The following is a 17,848-nucleotide window of genomic DNA, read 5'->3' as shown; positions in this document are numbered from 1 at the left end:
GTATGAGAAGCTCTGCCAGCAGTTGAACTGATACAGCGCAAACCACCCACTTTAGAATCCATGTTCTCGCTTGCAGGATCTCAGCCTTAACACCCCCCCCCCCCTTCCTAAATGTTAACTGGATCTGTCGAGCATTACAGCAAAGAAATGAATTCTGCCACAGGAAAGAGTGTGAGTGGTTTATAAAGGAACGTAGTATTGCCAGTGGTTGAACTCAAGCCACTCAGTTACAGGATATCTTGGCTTTGCCACTTATCTCCTTTTTCTGGTGGGTTGGTATTTGTTTCAAATCAGTGAAGGACTCATTGTACCTGTATTCTGTCCAGTTGGTGAATTTCTTTGTGAACAGTTGGACTCATAAAAGGTATAACTTTGTATATGTCAAACAGGTGTAATATGCTCACAAAAATGGAGAGAGGAAGGAAAAACATTGATACATTCCAAACACTCAAAAACTATCATGGCATATGATAATGATTGGTTTCATCTGTATCTTTTTTTAAAATATATGTGTAGGAGTATTTCACATTAACTAAATTAAATGAAATGAGTTAAAAAGTGTTCTCTAAAAACTGTGGACCTTGAATGTTTAGAGAAATGAGTACATCATATTCTTCAGTTTTAGTAGACCCTTAAAACTGAAAATAGAATGGACTTGATATAATGATTACGCATTAAACTTTTAAAACTTGAATAATGATAAAACTATAAATTGGTTTTAAACCAAACTGACAGGTATTAAAGTCAGTGGGCTGCTCAACTCCACAGAATTTGAGCACAAAGAGGAAGTATTGGAATGAATGGAATTAGAAATCCAATTAATGTCAAACATTATTGGTGCCACTTTTTGTATCCTCTCGTGCAATTTTCTTGAAGGAAATTTTCCTCTTAAATGATGAAAGGGGAAGATGATATAATACCAATGAAACCCGTCAACGTTTCATTTGAAGCATTTAGGTCTCTTCTTAAGTTCTTTCCCAGCTGTCCCTGAAGATATTTGTCAAATATTACCGTGCCTTTCTTTTAGATGTGCCTATTTTTTGCTTTGTTCCTCCTATTAAATTAGCTTGATATGAAATTTTACCCAGCAACACCATTATCAATGTTTTTACTCTTATCCAGCTTTATGTTGTGTTTAAAGCGGATTTACAGTCCCGCCAGTAAAGAACTGCTTTGCCTTCTACACAGAAAGAAGCAAAAAAAGAAAAAGAAAAGAAAAAGAAAGGAGCATTAAGGAAGTGTTTCTTGTCTTTGTTCTCATCAGAAGAATAAATTGACTAGATACATCACTGATCTTGATGACAGGAAAAGGGAAGCAATAAAGGCTGTTTCCATTCAAAGCCCCAAGCCTGGTGTTTTCAAAACTAGGTAGAAAACAATGTCAGTAAAAACCACTGCTTTCTCTTCTCTAACATGAATGATGAAAGAAGGTGTTTCTGTTGTATGTCATCACAAAAGCCACATTCATTGTATTCAACTTCTTTATTTTCATCGAACAAAAGGGAATACATAAAAAGCAGTATAAAAGCAAAGGTTAAAGAAGTATACACTCTGTAGAGAACAGTATTGAATGTATGTGCAAAATGAATGCATAATAGTATAGCACAAATAACGCATACTTTGCAGAATTAACATTAAGAAGTAGATAAAGCTATAGAAAAGAGTTATCCACAAAAAAAAAACCCTCATAAAAAACAGAGCTTGTAGACGTAGATCACATGATAAACAATATGCACATAACATATCTATTGAACATGTATATCCATTGAATAAAAGTATTTGTCAAGTGTTCCGATAAAAGCATGTTGTCAACAATACTTGAATAGTATGTTACCGGAAATAAAAAATGAATTTAAAATGAGATTCGTTATCAATATTTTGGCACAGATAATATCCGTTGAACAGTGTGTACCAGGTGAATGTAGTAATAAGAAACAATACATACATACATACATACATACATACATACATGCGCACACACAGTTGGTCATGTAAAAAACAACATAAAAACAAACAAAGCAATAAATGCAAATATTGGTAAACTTACAGTCGCAAAGATATGGTACAAATTACCCGATGCATCTCAAGCAGGCCGATACAGTAGATCATTTTAAATCGAAGAGTTTTTTGGATTAGACTTTGCGCTGTTGCGCTGTATGTCAAAGTTGCATTAATTTTTATTTTGTTTTGTTTCCTCTCCTCTCAGCCATTGCTATTTTCGTTAATAATTTTTATTTTTCCTACCTCCATTGTGCATGGACACATAATATTATTCTTTTTTTATGTGTGCTTTATAAATATGGCGTACTATTATCATTATATTTTTGCACGAGGTGTCATGGCATTAAATGAAAACACCAAACATAGATCATGAAGGCCAACTGGCCGTGATTTATGAGTGATTATTTTCATCCACACACTTGTGACCCTGTGGATCACTGCCTCTAAACTTTTAAAGCATGCATGCATGGTCATTATCAACTCTCGAAGACTTCATTTACTTTCGCTCATCCTTATGATGAACTTCTTGGAATTGCACAATATACTAGCTGAAATGAAAGGAAATTATGGTTGTTTTTAATAAATGTTCAGTGATTCTTTACGTGCAAAGGATTGACATATATATGTCACGCATTGTTCACGAGTAGATGGTGCTACATTGCACAAAGATTTCATTCTTTATCACTAGATTCCCCAATTAAAGGGATGTTATAGTTTTCATTTAGGTGAGTATTCAGCTTTTAACTCAGTGTGAGATACCTAGAATCCACTTTAAGAAATGTTTAAGAGCATACAGTTCTATGAGGAATTCAAAGTTTATTTAATGGAAATCGGTTCTGAAAGGGCTGAGATATCCAAAAACAAAGTAAAACACCGCAATCCTTATAAATGATGGGTACCACCGTTTATTAGAATTCCTTTTTTTTTTTTATATCTCAGGCATTTCAAAACCATTTTTTACCGAATAAAATTTGAATTCCTCGTAGATATATGCTTTTTCATATTTCATCAGATTTTCTCACTATCTCAAAAAAATCATCACCAAAAATTTTGGAAACCTGAAGCCCCATTTCAACTGAAACTTTTACTTAATGAGAAGGGTTGTGTTAAAGTGAAAACATAGTTCTGGTAAAGATTTGAGATCTTGTCTTCCACCAATTCATATATGCTTTCAAATGTATTGAAAGGGTCTACCAAGAAACTTACCTGGCTGACGCGATTTGCCGGGATGATAAGTTTTGGAGTCTTTTTTAGATCAAAAGTGTAGAATAATAAAAGTTGGTATACCAACTTTTATTCCAGAAGGACCCAGGCTAATTCGGTCTCAGGGAAAACTCGGTCCTATTTCAGACAATTTACATGCAGTTCGTGATTGCCATATTCTATACATAGGCGCATGTTATGCGCCAAAGAGGTTCTTTGATGCAGGCATTGTATCAACTCCGCCCATATCTACGACCAGCCAGAATGCAAAGTGCTCCCATAGTACAGCACTGTACAATCCAGAGAGACAACTCGGGGCCGAGTTGTCCCCGAGTCTGAGTTTAACAGCCTGACCCCAATCGAGTAAGTTCTGAGATTGTGACTCTGGGAACCCTTTTTCGGTTACTATTCCATATTTTTTCCGTTACCCAATGAATATCTTGTTATCACAGCGTTATTCCACACATTTCTTAGGCATATGCAAACATTTTGGAGCGAAGTTTTACAATTTTGCAGGCGTCCCAGAACTATGTTTTGCCTTTAAATGTGATAGAAGCATTGTGGTCGCTCCATGAAAGACATACAGTTTACCTCAAACAGAAAGTGAAAGTTGATGCTCTCGGAGTACTTCCATTAATTGTGACTGCACTGCTGGCATTTATGATGGCTAATTGCAATAAGCCAGTTCTAAGTTAGTCAGCTCATGGGCATTTTGGTAAGAACAAGGAGGTTCAAGAGAATGGAGTCACGACTGTCGTATTTCCTTTGAAGTCACGTTCGATGCCGCCACTCGAAAGTATTTGAAGCATGTGGCAAACTGGATCTGCCGCGCAGATAGGAAGACAATTGACTCATGTGTCATTGCATAATCATCAGCCACTTTCTAAGGAAGATATGTCTTTGTGATGGTAATTACTTTTCTCCATCTCTACTTATAAAAGATAGGTGATATATAATGATAAAGACACGGGAATGCGCGAATAGAAATTGCGCAAAAAAATAATGAAATGAAAATGAAAATAACCCAACTGGCCATGCCCGGACACTAATCTGATATATCTATCAATAAAGAATTGTACTTGAAGATTATTCCATATCAGTTTTATTTGTCGGAATTAAGTGGAAAAGTGATAAAACCGGCTTTCCAGGAGGGTACAGTTTAAACACTTTCACATGATACAGCTCTGATTTACACTTTTGCACATATTTCTGGAAGGGAGTGACCTTTGTTTAATGTGCTATATCATTAAGTGAGATTTCGTTTCATTTAATAGATAAACAAGCAAAATATAGCCAACATTAAGTTAACGTTAAAAATGAATCTTCAGATTGCTCAGCAAGACGGCGCCATCAAACCCCGTCATCAAAGGCACAAGTGCACCTGTGGAATTCTTTTGTACATCAATAGAAAAGTGACAACTGTTTGAATAATTACAGCCAGTTGGAACTCCATCTTTTAAACCTCCTTGGTAAGAATGACTTTTCTTTTTCTCTCAGTCAGTTAGGGGCACTTCACTCGTTTTCAGAGCAACATAACGCATAAAGCTTTATGTAACAATGTATGGGATTCATCAATCCTATTCAAACAAAGAATGAACTTGTGTCGACCAGATGACCAGAATGATCCATGAGTTAACACTTGGGAAAGCATCTATTTCATTATTTTGCATTGAATGTATTTACAATCTCTTTCTTTTGATATTGCCAAATACCGCTTTTGCTGTCAGGTGGATGTGCTGGCGGCAGCATTTATAAGGTTACATGAATAATAATTACATCAAAGATTTTTTTCTTTTCATTTCAGCTTTATTTTCCCAATTCACATGCCGCTTCATATACCAAATACATGCATAATAATGAATAGTACATTATGGAAAAAGGAAATTAACATAAAAAACTATGGTATAAGAGCTTACCATTTGCTCACATGAAAATCTAGAAGATTCTTTTTCATAGCTATGATACGTTCTGTATTTTCCAAGTGCTTCGTAGAAAACAGAAGTTGGAATGATATCTTTGATTTTACATGAAAATATAAAATATTTTGCATAATAAATCATTGTATTCACAAAATGTCCTCTTTCAACATGTAAAGTTCTAGAACATATTTCCTCATCTGCAAACATAACATTGCGGACATTTTTAGCTTTGAGCCCCCAAAAATATTTCATACCAGAAAGATGACTCATGGGTACATTTCAGAAATAAATGAATTAATGTCTGTGGATGAGAGTTACAGAAATTACAAATTGAAGAATCACTTATACCTATTTTACATAGATAATGATGAGTGGCGATTTTTCTATGTACGAACTTAAATTGAAAATAATTACATCACAGATACTATCTCAGTGAATTGAAAAACCAATGTGCCTGTTGGTACAAATGACCTTTTTTTCTGCTCGTGCGCAAAGTGGAACTCCGAACTGGCATATACAAGTATAGGTGTCTGTTGGTTTTTCAAGATGGCTGTGTATCAGTGTATGTGAGCAGGAATTTATGCAAATTACATGCAAACTGCAACTGTTCCATGTCAGAAATAGTAGGGAGTTTTCACTACATGACGGGAAGACTGAGAGTACATGGAAGCAATTAGCTGTGACAGTCCCCGTACTCGGACTCTCATCCCCATATCTAAGCTGTTTCGCTTTCCTGTACAGGACGGAGGCGTGGGGACAAGATCGCTGATTGGCTTGCTGGCTGACTGGCTCACTCCTGCCCAGCATTGGGAACGAACGCTATTTTGGCCAAGTACCGTATTCGTTTTCCCCTGGACGGGACGTTTCTCGGATTTGATCATGCGCAGAGGCAAATTTTGCACACAGCACACTCGACTCCCGGCGGCGTCGTGCTTGCGAAAACTCCCTAATAACTGTCCTACTACTTTCAGTTCCTTAGGGGATTTTATAGTTTTGAATGGGATGAGACTTCAGGTTTCTAGCATTTTTTGATGATCATTTTTTCTTTTAGATAATGAGAAACCTCATGTGAAATGTGAAAGAATATAACTCTAAGAGGAATTCAAAGTTTATTTTATGAAGTCTCAATAAATGGTGGGACCCACCTTTTTTTAGGATCGCTTTGTTTTACATTTTTATGCCTCTGCCACGAAGTGTCGCCGGAGGCATTATGTTTTCGTGTTGTCCGTCCGTAATCAATTTTGTGGACAGCGTATCTAAATAACCATTAGAGGTATCCTTATGAAACTTGGCATGACATATGAGTGGGCGAAGTTGTGCTTATCAACTTTTGGGCACACATGCTCGAGGTCAAAGGTCAAATGCTCAAAATTTCACTATTTCCCCTATATCTATGCAATGCCTGGAGGTATTTTCTTGAAACTTGGTGTATACATGAACTACCAAATAAAGATTCCCCAGAGAGAGTTTTGGGTCATGAGGTCAAAGGTCAAGGATCAAAGGTCAAGTGAAAATGTCAAAATTTCACTTTTTTCTCCATATCTCACAAATATTTCGAGGTATCTTCGTGGAACTTAATATATGCATGTACTGACTGGCAGTGATCATGTAGGGAATTTAGGGGTCATAGGTTAAAGGTCAGGGGGACAAAGGTCAAGGTCAACTTATCAAAATGTCATTATTTTCCTCTTATCTATGCAATGCCTGCAGGATTTTTTCTTGAAACTTAATGTATGCATGTATTACCCAATACAGATTCTCTTGGAAGTTTCTTGCCAAGAGGTCAAAGGTCAAGTGAAAGTGCTAAATTTCACTTTTTCTTTAAACTTGTAAAAGGGTCAAAAGTTAGGTACAAATCCTCAAATCCCCAAATACCTGCACTCTTAGACAGTAAAGCCATTCATCCAAATTAATCTAGTTCAAGGAAAGTGAATATTCAATGCATTTGTGACAAACCTGTCATTTTAATATGATAGTAAAGCCATTCATCCAAATTAATCTAGTTCAAGGAAAGTGAATATTCAATGCATTTGTGACAAACCTGTCATTTGAATATTTTGCCAGCTATGTGAAACTGTCATCACACATTGTCATGACATTGTGCTATAGACCTATTTGGAAAACCATGCATTATGGCGGAGGCATACCAGTCGCCATAGCGACATTTCTGGGTTTACTTTCTTTTTGAATGTCTCAGTCATTTCAGAAACCAATTTTAGTCAAATACTATTTGAATTCCTCACAGAATTGTATGCCTTTCAACAGTTCATAAAGTTGTTTCTATGTACCTTGCAAAAAAGTTAAAAGCTGAATCCTCATCTCAGCCAATACTCTACCATCTTTGCGCAGCTACAACTTGGGCTGTCAATCACCCAACATCAAAGGCGATGCATTGAACGTCAAGAGCTTCTCTTACCGGCATGCCAAGATTGCTATTTTAAGCCTGCCTCAAAGAGCTGTAGCCCATGGCAACCCTAAAACTTGCGAGAGATTTGCTTTTAATGTGATCTAGCAATTATTCCATGTTTTCAAAACCATGTATTCCTGCTTCTCAAAAAAATTACAGTGAAAGAAAGTTGGTGAAAAAAATATATATACCTCATCATCACACATTGTGCCTGGAGCATAATATGGAGAATGGAAACATCGATGACTGGGTCAATTATATACGTGCTGACAGCATTGAGGAGTGAAAGTGTGTAGTCCCTCATGCTGGAATGAGTTGGACACCCCTCCTGCAGGCCAAGCCAAACATTTTAAAGGTCACGGAGACTGCAAGTTACCCATGTCCGGGGTCAATGGCCCCCACTAGGAGTGAAGAGCAGTGTATGAGATCATATCAAGTCTTGAAGATGATCTTACACTAACTTGAATTTGACTACAAAATCAATGCTCTTTAAAAAAACAAAAATCAAAAACAAAAACAAAAACAAAAAAACATACTTATATCTGTTTCCGAGTCGTCTACAGCCACTCCACATATTCGTCTCTATTTCTGTATTTCTTCTTTTAGATACAGTAGCAGATGAAGTTGTTAAGTATACACACATGATACTATAGAAGACATAGTGAAAGTAATACGAGTAGATTCCACTTCATAATGTAGTGTTCATTCTCATTGAAAGAATAACACATGCAGCAAAGAAACAAAAGCAGTCTTCATCATATGTAACTGGCCGGGAGAGAAAGAAAAAAATACAGGAGACCACTATCATGAGCAAAGCTTGACTTGTATGGCAGCCCCAACAAAGATAATAACTAAAGCACTTGGAGAACTGCATCATACATTTCTAAAGTAGAAAGGAAAATCGTGAAGATTTCTTGTATATATGTTTTTGTGTACACATATGTATGAATGCACACTTCAGATGGCATATCTTATATAAATAGTTTGATTGTTCAGGGCAATTATATAAAAAGTAGATTTAAAGAAATATAACTAGAAATGGACTGGGTGACAATTAGAGTGTGGATATGGAAATTTTTAGTGTGAGTACTCCAAATGCTAGATGCCAAATTTTAGTTGATCTTGCACAGACTGCAAAGGCTATGTAGTTGTCAGATATCATGAGGTACATTGTATGATGTGTTAGTGAAGTGTTGTACACAGTATAAAAACTGTGCTTGCATTTTAATGTGGTGTGTGGGTCTTTCCACTGCAGTTCAATGTGGATGTGATCTTTGCCGGGGTCAAGACGAGATGTGGAGGTTGAGCTCAGCCCTGCCCTTTTCATTATTATCCAGAGGAAATGGTTGGGGCCCGAGACGTGACGCCCGAATTCGGAAAGTTTTTTCACTAGCAGGTCAACGTGGGGATGTGATGCTTTGACATGTAACCTGCAGTTGGTGTCACAACGTTCTCATTCACCCAATTGAAAAGTCCCTATTATCCATTGAACTTTGCCTTGTGGAATGTTGCGATTTCTAAAGGCAGTAAGTCCAAAGTGATGAATTTTGGGGCAATGGCGGCCCCAGTGGTTCTCCGCCTCTAGGGTATCCCTGCTTCAAAATCTGGAAGTGCAATTTGATATTTTCACCTGGTGTATCGTGTTTCTAAAATCAGAGCCTGCAAGGACAGATATTTAGGTGCCCCTCCCAAAGTCAGAATGCTGTTATGAACCTTTCACATATTTAACAATGGACTGATATTTTCATGTTCTGATTTGTATTTTTTTCTTCTGCCTTGTAGAAGGTCAGATAATATAGCAGTCTGTGAAAATATCCTGAATGCCTTTTGTGCACCCATTGAAGGCTGATTTATATGGCATATTCATTTTAAGTTTATATTGCATAACCAGAGTATGATTTTCTGACTGGCTATGCAAAATTCATGTTGTGCTAAATATTTTTATCAATATCCCCCTTCTCTCTTCCCCCTCCCTCTCTATCTATCTATCTATCTATCTATCTATCTATCTATCTATCTAAAGATAACTCCTCAAAATAAGTTCTGCAATTTAAGTTTGATATATCATATATCTCATATACCCGTATTATCTTCATTAGATATGATATCATAAGAAAGCCTGATTAATTATCTTTAAAATGACACCTCACTTGCTATGATTGGGTTTTCTTGGAATGTGCAAAACAGCTGAGTATGGGGACAGATCAAAAGTGAAAAGTCGCAACAATTCTGTTATTGATAACGTACAGTTTTGATGAAAGAAGGCCACTGGAATAAGCAATGCTGAAATGAAAGCACTTTCAAAAACTCCCATTTCCTAGACATTAGATGACTGTTTGGTCAACCTTACGTGTAATTTTAATCTGCAGATGCTACTGCAGTTTTTAATTCATGGATGAAGCCTGGAATCTAGTGATAATCTCACAAAGCATTCTTTTCAAGCAAATGGGAATTATATTGTTTGACATAACACGTTTGCTCTATTTTGCAACAGTTCACATTTGCTCTTTCCTCATACTCAGTCATACTGTGCATTCCAGGAATGCATAATGTAAACAAGTGAGTTGTCGTTGTAAGGAAAATTAATCAGGCTTTCTTATGATGTCAAATTTGAATGAAGTGATGTAGTTTTAAGAGAAATATGATACATCAAATTGGACTTGCAGGACTTTTTTTGAGGGGTTTGTATATCTATCTACCGATACATATCTGTGCTTCTATTTATCCATATCAGATGCATATTTGTATAATATTTGCATATGAAATCCCTATTGGGTACTGGTACATACCTTTATTTCATGATAGTTTGTACTTTACATAAATCACACTATATAAACAGTATGAAATGTAGGCAAATCCTTTTCAGATACGTAAACATTACCATGCTAATGCTAATTTGTGATTTATGTGTATTTGTTGGACAGAAAAGAGACTTGGGTACTAATAACTCAACTTTTAGGAACCTGGTGACTTAATTTTTATGCGCCACAGTGTAATCCCCCTGTGTGCCACATTATTCTGAGACTGCAACACAGCCATGCGTTGGGAAAATATTCAGGTTTTCAAATCCATGTAAGTTTTTATATATTTTTGTTATGCAGGACAATCAATGACCAGAGTTGTAGAGAAAATCCTGTGCTTTACTATGATGTAGATCTTACGACACATTTATTATTATGACTCTTACAGGCATGACTTTTGCACACAAAACAATGACAGAAACTTAGAATTTACACAAAAATTCAATAGGGAACACCGCTCGATATTCAGTCACCGCACAGCGCAAGATACATTTGAGAGGAACAGAATCACAAGCGAAGCTTTAGGGCGTTTTTCGGTTTATCGATCGGTTTGGGCCAGTTTGTGCATATGAGCAAAATATGTGAACTTGGCATGCCTTTGACCAAGTCTGGAGTGCGAAGGTGGCACATAAAAGAGTTAAGTGATTTTTGGTGTCGTGTTTATACTTCACCTCTTGCCATGCAGTCATTTTTACACTCATATTATACTTCCTCATTATTGGACTTGAGTGTGTATGCATGTTTGTGTGTTTGTGTGTGTGAACGAGGAAGTTTCTGCAGTCTTTATTGCTTTTTTTTTAGCTATATATTATCGTTGTCTTCCCAAGTGTTATTCTACTCAATTATATGGAGCAGTTGTACAAATACATGTAGGTCTCTGGTTACCGTCTGATATTGGGAAACCCCCTCCCCTGTGACACATTTTGCACTTTTAAAGGAAATGAAACCCAAATATACATCTGGATCGAGTGAATGCAGCAATATTAGTAGGACACATCAGTGAAAGTTTGAGGAAAATCAGACATTCTGGCAAAAAGTAATGATTTTTTAAAAGCTTTGGTGCAGCGATCACTGTATAAGAAGATTACCAGAATACAGTTTGTGACATCACATAATACGAAGAACAATATGATAAAGAAAATATTTAAAAAATTAACATATTTCCACCTTTCAGCATAATGAAAAGAGCACTTGACTTTTTTCTTTTCGAAAACAGAGGAAATAATGTTACCCTTGTAATAACATACCGGTGTGTCAGTAGCAAGTTGAGGGAATGTGTGCTTTTCATACAAAATGAAATTTTGTTGAATTTTCTTTATTTTTTCTAAATCATTCTTTATATGTGAAGTCACAAAGTGCAGCAGTACCAGGATAGTCTTCTCATCCAGCGATGGCTGCACTGAAACTTTTCCCAAAGCTTTCACTGATGAATGTGTTTTACTTATTTTGCTGCATTCACTCAATCCACGTGTGTACTTTAAAACGAGGAATGTTCGCATGCATTTTAATTTCACAAATTTCACGAGAGCTAAGATTCGCGAAATTAAAATGCAGGCGAAGGCTCTTGTGTACACTATATGCATTGAATGTCAGAGGCACTTCATGAAAATTTCATGCCGTGGAAAAAGGCTGTCGGCTCCAATTTGTAAAAATTTCATGCCGCTAAAATATCATGTTTTACAGTATTTAGATATTTGGATTTTATCTGCCTATAAGGGAAGAGTAATGTCATATGATCTTGACTGGCTGTCAGGGCCTGCAAGACCAACAAGACACAGAATTTGATCTCAACATTGTTGGAGTAGAGAAGTTCCTTGTACGTCATTAAAAAGAAAAAGAGGATCCAAAGGGGTAACATGATATTCAATATGAGTAAATGTGCCCCAAAGAATTTTTTAAAAAGCAGGAAAATGAATATAATTGAATGAATGTCTCAACTGATTGACAAAACAACTCAATGCAAGAAATCATTAATGTGAATGAATAAATGTCTTGAATACTGAAACGACACTGACAGAAACTTGTACGTTTTGACAGACTCTACCTAACATTGCGCAACTGTCAAATTAAAATGTCATTCATAGATTCTATCATTCATTTATTCTACTCTGTATACATATATGTTGGTGTTTGCATGTATGTGATCATTCATTCATGTATTCATTCATTTATTTATCTTTCTGGCACTGCAATCAAATCACTAGAATATAGATGACTTTATGAACATCGAAGAAAAAAAATCATGTATTTTGAATTATAGAATGATTCAGGCTGAATGAGCTTTATATCATGACCAAGAGTGACCTGAGCAACAATTCATGTGATCCACTTTGCCAGTGACTTGCTCCTGTCCCCAGGATTGAAATAGAATTCACCATTGAGGAAAAAGTTTTCTTTACTGTTTGAGGGCAGTCATGAATGTCAAAGAAGTAGATATTTGCAAGTTAGCGCCAGACAAAAAACGAATAAAACAAAAGCAAAAACAAAACTAGAAACAAAGTCAATCCCCACCCTCCTGAATATAAGTGAAAGTAAGTTTTGACAGTTTAAAATCTTTCCAGAGTAGTGTAACCGGTCTAACACAATTTGCTGTTTGGGTCTCTCTTTATATCAAAGGACTGTGACATCTCATAGATTATAAACCTCTGTTGCTACTTGCACAAAATGACGACCCCCCCCCCCCCCCCCTTAAAAAAAGGGATTTTGACTGCTTCTTTCGTGACTGATAGATGAGACTGTATGTGATAAGTACATAATGTCGAGCTCATAACTACTCCCAGAGTTTCATGTTACTTAATTTGTTGTCACAATGCTGGTCATGATATTGTATGACGATAATGATATTCCTAATGCTTGTTAGATTTCATTGCTGTTGCGAGCTCTAAGTTTGCTTCTGGTCGATGTGACAGGACCCTCCTTTAAAAGTTTGGTCGTTGTCCAGGAAAAGGCAATATTGGCTTCCACCTTTTCTGGACGCTTTCCTCCCCATGTTTTTTTGCCAAGTTGACAATTTTTCTGCGGCACCATAGCTTAGTTCCCCAAATCTGTGTATGTGTGTGCCTCCACCTCCCCCTTCCTTTTGTGACTGTATTTATGTGCAACTTGAGCATCCTTTTCTGCTGTGAATTACCAGATGAACATTTGACTTCTTGATAGTGATTTGTCCATAGCAGAAATTAAAAACTTCAGAAAGGAGACCTCCAGATGATTTTTTCGGGCTTTTACATTTGAACAACTATAAATTAGTTATACTGAGTGCAGAGTTTCAGAATTCATAGTGATTGGGATGAGGAATAAAAATGTTTTCAAAATTTATAACAAATTGCAATGAACAAGGATGATGACATGGCAGCCTCACCATAAGAATGCATGAGTTGGGGCTCAAGGAAGCAGAATAAAAGAGGAAGGCATGCATAGATTCTACACAGGTGAAATTGTTAAGCAAGCAGTATTGTAATGAAATTACACTGCTACATTTCTGAAATATGTGACTCTCTATGACCCCGTTTACAGTGAGTGAAAGGGCCGGCCGAACCCGGCCTTCTTTTCACTGTAAACGCGCAAAAGGCCAAATGCGGTACCAAAATCGGCTGCGCATTTGGCCAAGCTCTGGAGGTAGTCTCGGACTTTTCTCACTGTAAACACAAACTTGGCCAAATGCGGTACCAAATTGTGACCGGCGCGTTCCCAATAATAGTCGTTTGTTTACAAGCAGAGCCCCACTATGACAAAATATTGAAAGGTTTGAATTAAAAGCCCGGGCCGAGCCCAGCACTGTAAACGGACAAAATTGCGCGGCCGAGTACCGCAATTGAGGCCGCGGCTCGGCCCGGCCCTGCACTGTAAACGGGGTCTCAGTCATCAACACTGTTCAGTGTAATTTGTTCAAGATTTTTCAGAGTATTGGTTTCTCTGCTCAAGGACCACACAAATTCCACAAATCTATACATAGAGCTGTCGATTTATGTACTACATGATGTGAAATTGTGAAAATCGTCTGGAATGCCCCTTTAAAGATAATAAAAAGTTTTGGTACCTCAAAAGTTTCCCTGAATTTCCTTATCTTGATTTGTGTTTCACGTTAAAGTACGTTGTCTGTGAGATGGATGATGGATGATGATGGATTTGAAATTTGTGCACATGTGATGTGTTCGCATGCACTGGCTGTAGTATTCAGTGTATGGTAGCTCTTCCAAGGTCCTCTCGACCGAGTCACATTCAGTCATCAATTTGAACAGAAAGGGACTATAGGCAGAACCAAACGTTGCCCGAGCCTGTTTTCAATATTTCACCTTAATTGGTAAGTCTTCAAATTGAAGAATTTTTGGGATTTTAAGTTGACATTTATCCTGCGATACTAAATCTGTCATGATCCTGAATGCTACAATGCGAAGCCCGATTACGCTATGCGTATGGGACTGCTGGTCGCTATGCGTATAGGGCTGCTGGTCGCAGTTAATTGCATGATTACTAAGACATGAGAGCACTTTGGGGCGAGTAAGTCTCACAGTGTTAGTTATATGAAAGGTACTTTAACCTGAAACACAAACTAAGACAAGGAAATTCATGGACACTTTTGAGGTACCAAAACTTTTTATTATCTTTAAGTTTTGTTTTGTAAAGGCTGCCTGGTGAGTTGTTGTGAAACTCATATTGCATATTATAGTCTGTGATATTTCAATATCAGGTATTCTTGGATTCCAGCCTGTAGAGCTGGTGAATGCTCAGTGCCAGTCAATCTACTCTTGTGAACTCTAGCTAAATATGTAAATTTTGATCTTTTCAAAGACACTGATATTATCCTTTGTACAGTTCTTTTTTTTTTCCTTTTTGAAAACATTGAATATTGTGCAAATGCTGACATTGTGCAACTATGGGTTGCTGTTAGAGAAACCCCCATACAGGAAGCTGTTTTAAAACTGATGAACAATTACAGAAGGGCCACTGCTTTTCTGTTGTTCATCTGTATAATCAGCTGTGTGTATTTAAGTCCCCCTCCCATAACCTGTATCAGCACTGGCAACTTTGTCACATAAAGACATTACGGTAAAAGTGGTAATTTTCACGGTGTTGAAAATTTTTGCCTTTCGTGCATCCAGAAACTAGCATGAAAATAAAAGTATTGGAATATTCTTGCTTGCTATATATGTTCAAGTATTTCATGTCTTGAATCCATGGAATTAAAAACATGCAAAACTCATCTTATCGGGCCAAGCGTGAAAAAGTACACAGAAATATCCACTTTTACAGTTATGGTATTTTAAAGAGGTCATTCCCAAGAAGGTTACAGTAATGTTTGGTGAACCCTCCTAATTGTAGCTTCTGTAACAGTGCATGTGTGTTGATGTTGAAAGCGTTAAAGGGGGGGGGGGGGCATTGAAGGGGAAGAGAGAACATAAAGATAAAACAGCATATGAGTCATGTTCACAAGATCAGCGATTGAAGTGAAGTTTCTTGTTTCCTGGAGACACGCCAGCACATGCATTATTTTGCCTCAAACTACAAGTACATGCCCTGTCCATTCCACTCTGGTGCATGGTAATACAGAGCTCTATACCCACTCAGTACAATATCAGCGTGCAAAATTATCATGAACGTTAAAACCGCATACCTCTTAGGAGCTTCTCATGCGGAAGCAATTCATAAAACTGACATGCTGTATCTGACTTCTTTTTGTTTTTGTATTGCCACTCATTCATCTTATCAATTTTGATATCAATAGTAATGTCAACGGGGCAGACACTCTTTTGAATGAGAGGAAACTTCGTCATTGTTTGTGCCATTGGCAGGGGTGTGTTTCCATTTCATCCATTTGTTATTGTGTCAACTATTTTAAGTTTCACAACCTTTCAGCTTGGTTGCTATGAAATATGAACAGAAAGAAGATTCATGATGAGGTCATACCACAGCGGACAGCACTTATACTTTTAGCAGTTTTACGATGACAGCGTTCTATTTTTACATGGAGGAAAAAGCATTCACATGAAAAGAATGAAATGAGTACATTTGATTAATTTGATACACAAGCCGCTGCATGTATAATTAGCAGCCAAATATCAGACATGATGTGATGGTTCTGAACTTCCTTGTTGGTTTCCATTGCAATGCCTTCAACTGTGCTGAGATAGACTTCATTTATCTGATTACCCTCTTTAGTTCTGATTTTACTATGAATGACATCATCAAGCTAAATGACACTGGTTTGCTTTGAAACAGTTACGATTCTGTGTTTAACTCTGCAGCAATTTATGTGATATGTGCAGCAAGTCATGTGATATGTTATAATTCATGAAATGTGTATCTTTTGAGTGCAAACCTTTGGGTAAATATGTACCTATGACAGGATGAGAGAGGAAAAAAAATCATTGACTTTTTATTTTCTTGCTTGTGCATATTTATTGTATAAGCAATATTGCAAATTTTTTGGGCTGACAGATATGCATGAAATTGATACCTTGAGAAAAAAAAAAATTGCCAACTGTGACACATGTGTTGTGTATCATCAGTAGGGTGAGAAACTGGTAACTTTTTCCTTAAAAAAGTGATTATACATGAACTTCTTTCTCATTCTGTCAAATGTGGTTCTCAACTGCGAATTTAACCACTTGTGAAATTTTCATCCGATATGCAAAATATGTGGAGTATATGGTGCTAACTGTAATTATCATAAGTTCTGACACCGAAACAAATGCCAAAGCCAGTTGCAGCACTACTGTAAAACCAGAAATGTTCACGTGCATTTCAGTTTCGCAAATTTCATGAGAGCCATGATTCATGAAATTAAAATGTGGCACATACAAAAATTCTTGTCTACACTATATGCCTTGAATGCCAGTGGCAATTTGCGAAAATTGCATGCCGCAAAAAAGGCCGGTGACTCCAGTTTACGAAAACTTAAAGAAGCGAAAATATCTTGCTTTACAGTATACATAATTTCACAAACATTCTAAGTATATTTGTGTAATACATTTAAACAAACATTCCCCATGTACCCTGTATACATTTTCTACCCTGTCCCTTACTGCAGACTATGCATTCATTGTGAGGCAATAAAAGGAGTTGCCATATTGTTTAACAGTATGGGTATCCATGCGGGGAATGTAGCAAATGGCTTCTGTTGTGGGAAATGATCTTGTAATGTTTGAGTGCCGGGGTGTGAAATTCTATTCCTGAGGATATATTAAGTTCTCCATTCCCAGTGCCCCCTCCTCCACTTCTCACTGGTAATATCAAACCTGTAAGGGAGGGACATTTGGTAGTCTCTCTGTGCTTGTAGTCAACAGGTACACAGATCATAAACCTGAATCTGTATGTCTCGTTTGGAGAGACATTGCCAGAATGTCATGTGGAATAAAAAAATGTCTTCTTTATGCATAAGGGGAAATTCATATGTTTTTATTCTGTGTTTGTATATAAACTGTATATATATATATATATATATATATATATATATATATATATATATATTATTATTATTATATGTAATTCTTTTTCTTTTTCCTCTTCTTCTTCTTCTT

General features: G+C 36.8%; 1 protein-coding gene across 1 annotated transcript in view; it reads left to right on the top strand.

The window, feature by feature from the left end:
• Nucleotides 1-17,848, top strand: part of LOC139726726 (tyrosine-protein kinase Fer-like) — an 80,537-nt gene that overhangs the window by 26,914 nt on the left and 35,775 nt on the right. The window lies entirely within an intron of this gene.

This window comes from Diadema antillarum, unplaced genomic scaffold (genome assembly GCF_040938485.1).
Source record: "Diadema antillarum isolate AM-2024a unplaced genomic scaffold, OU_Dant_1.0 seq00000097_RagTag, whole genome shotgun sequence".
NCBI classification, from domain to species: domain Eukaryota; kingdom Metazoa; phylum Echinodermata; class Echinoidea; order Diadematoida; family Diadematidae; genus Diadema; species Diadema antillarum.
This window is presented reverse-complemented; position numbering and strand designations above follow the sequence as displayed.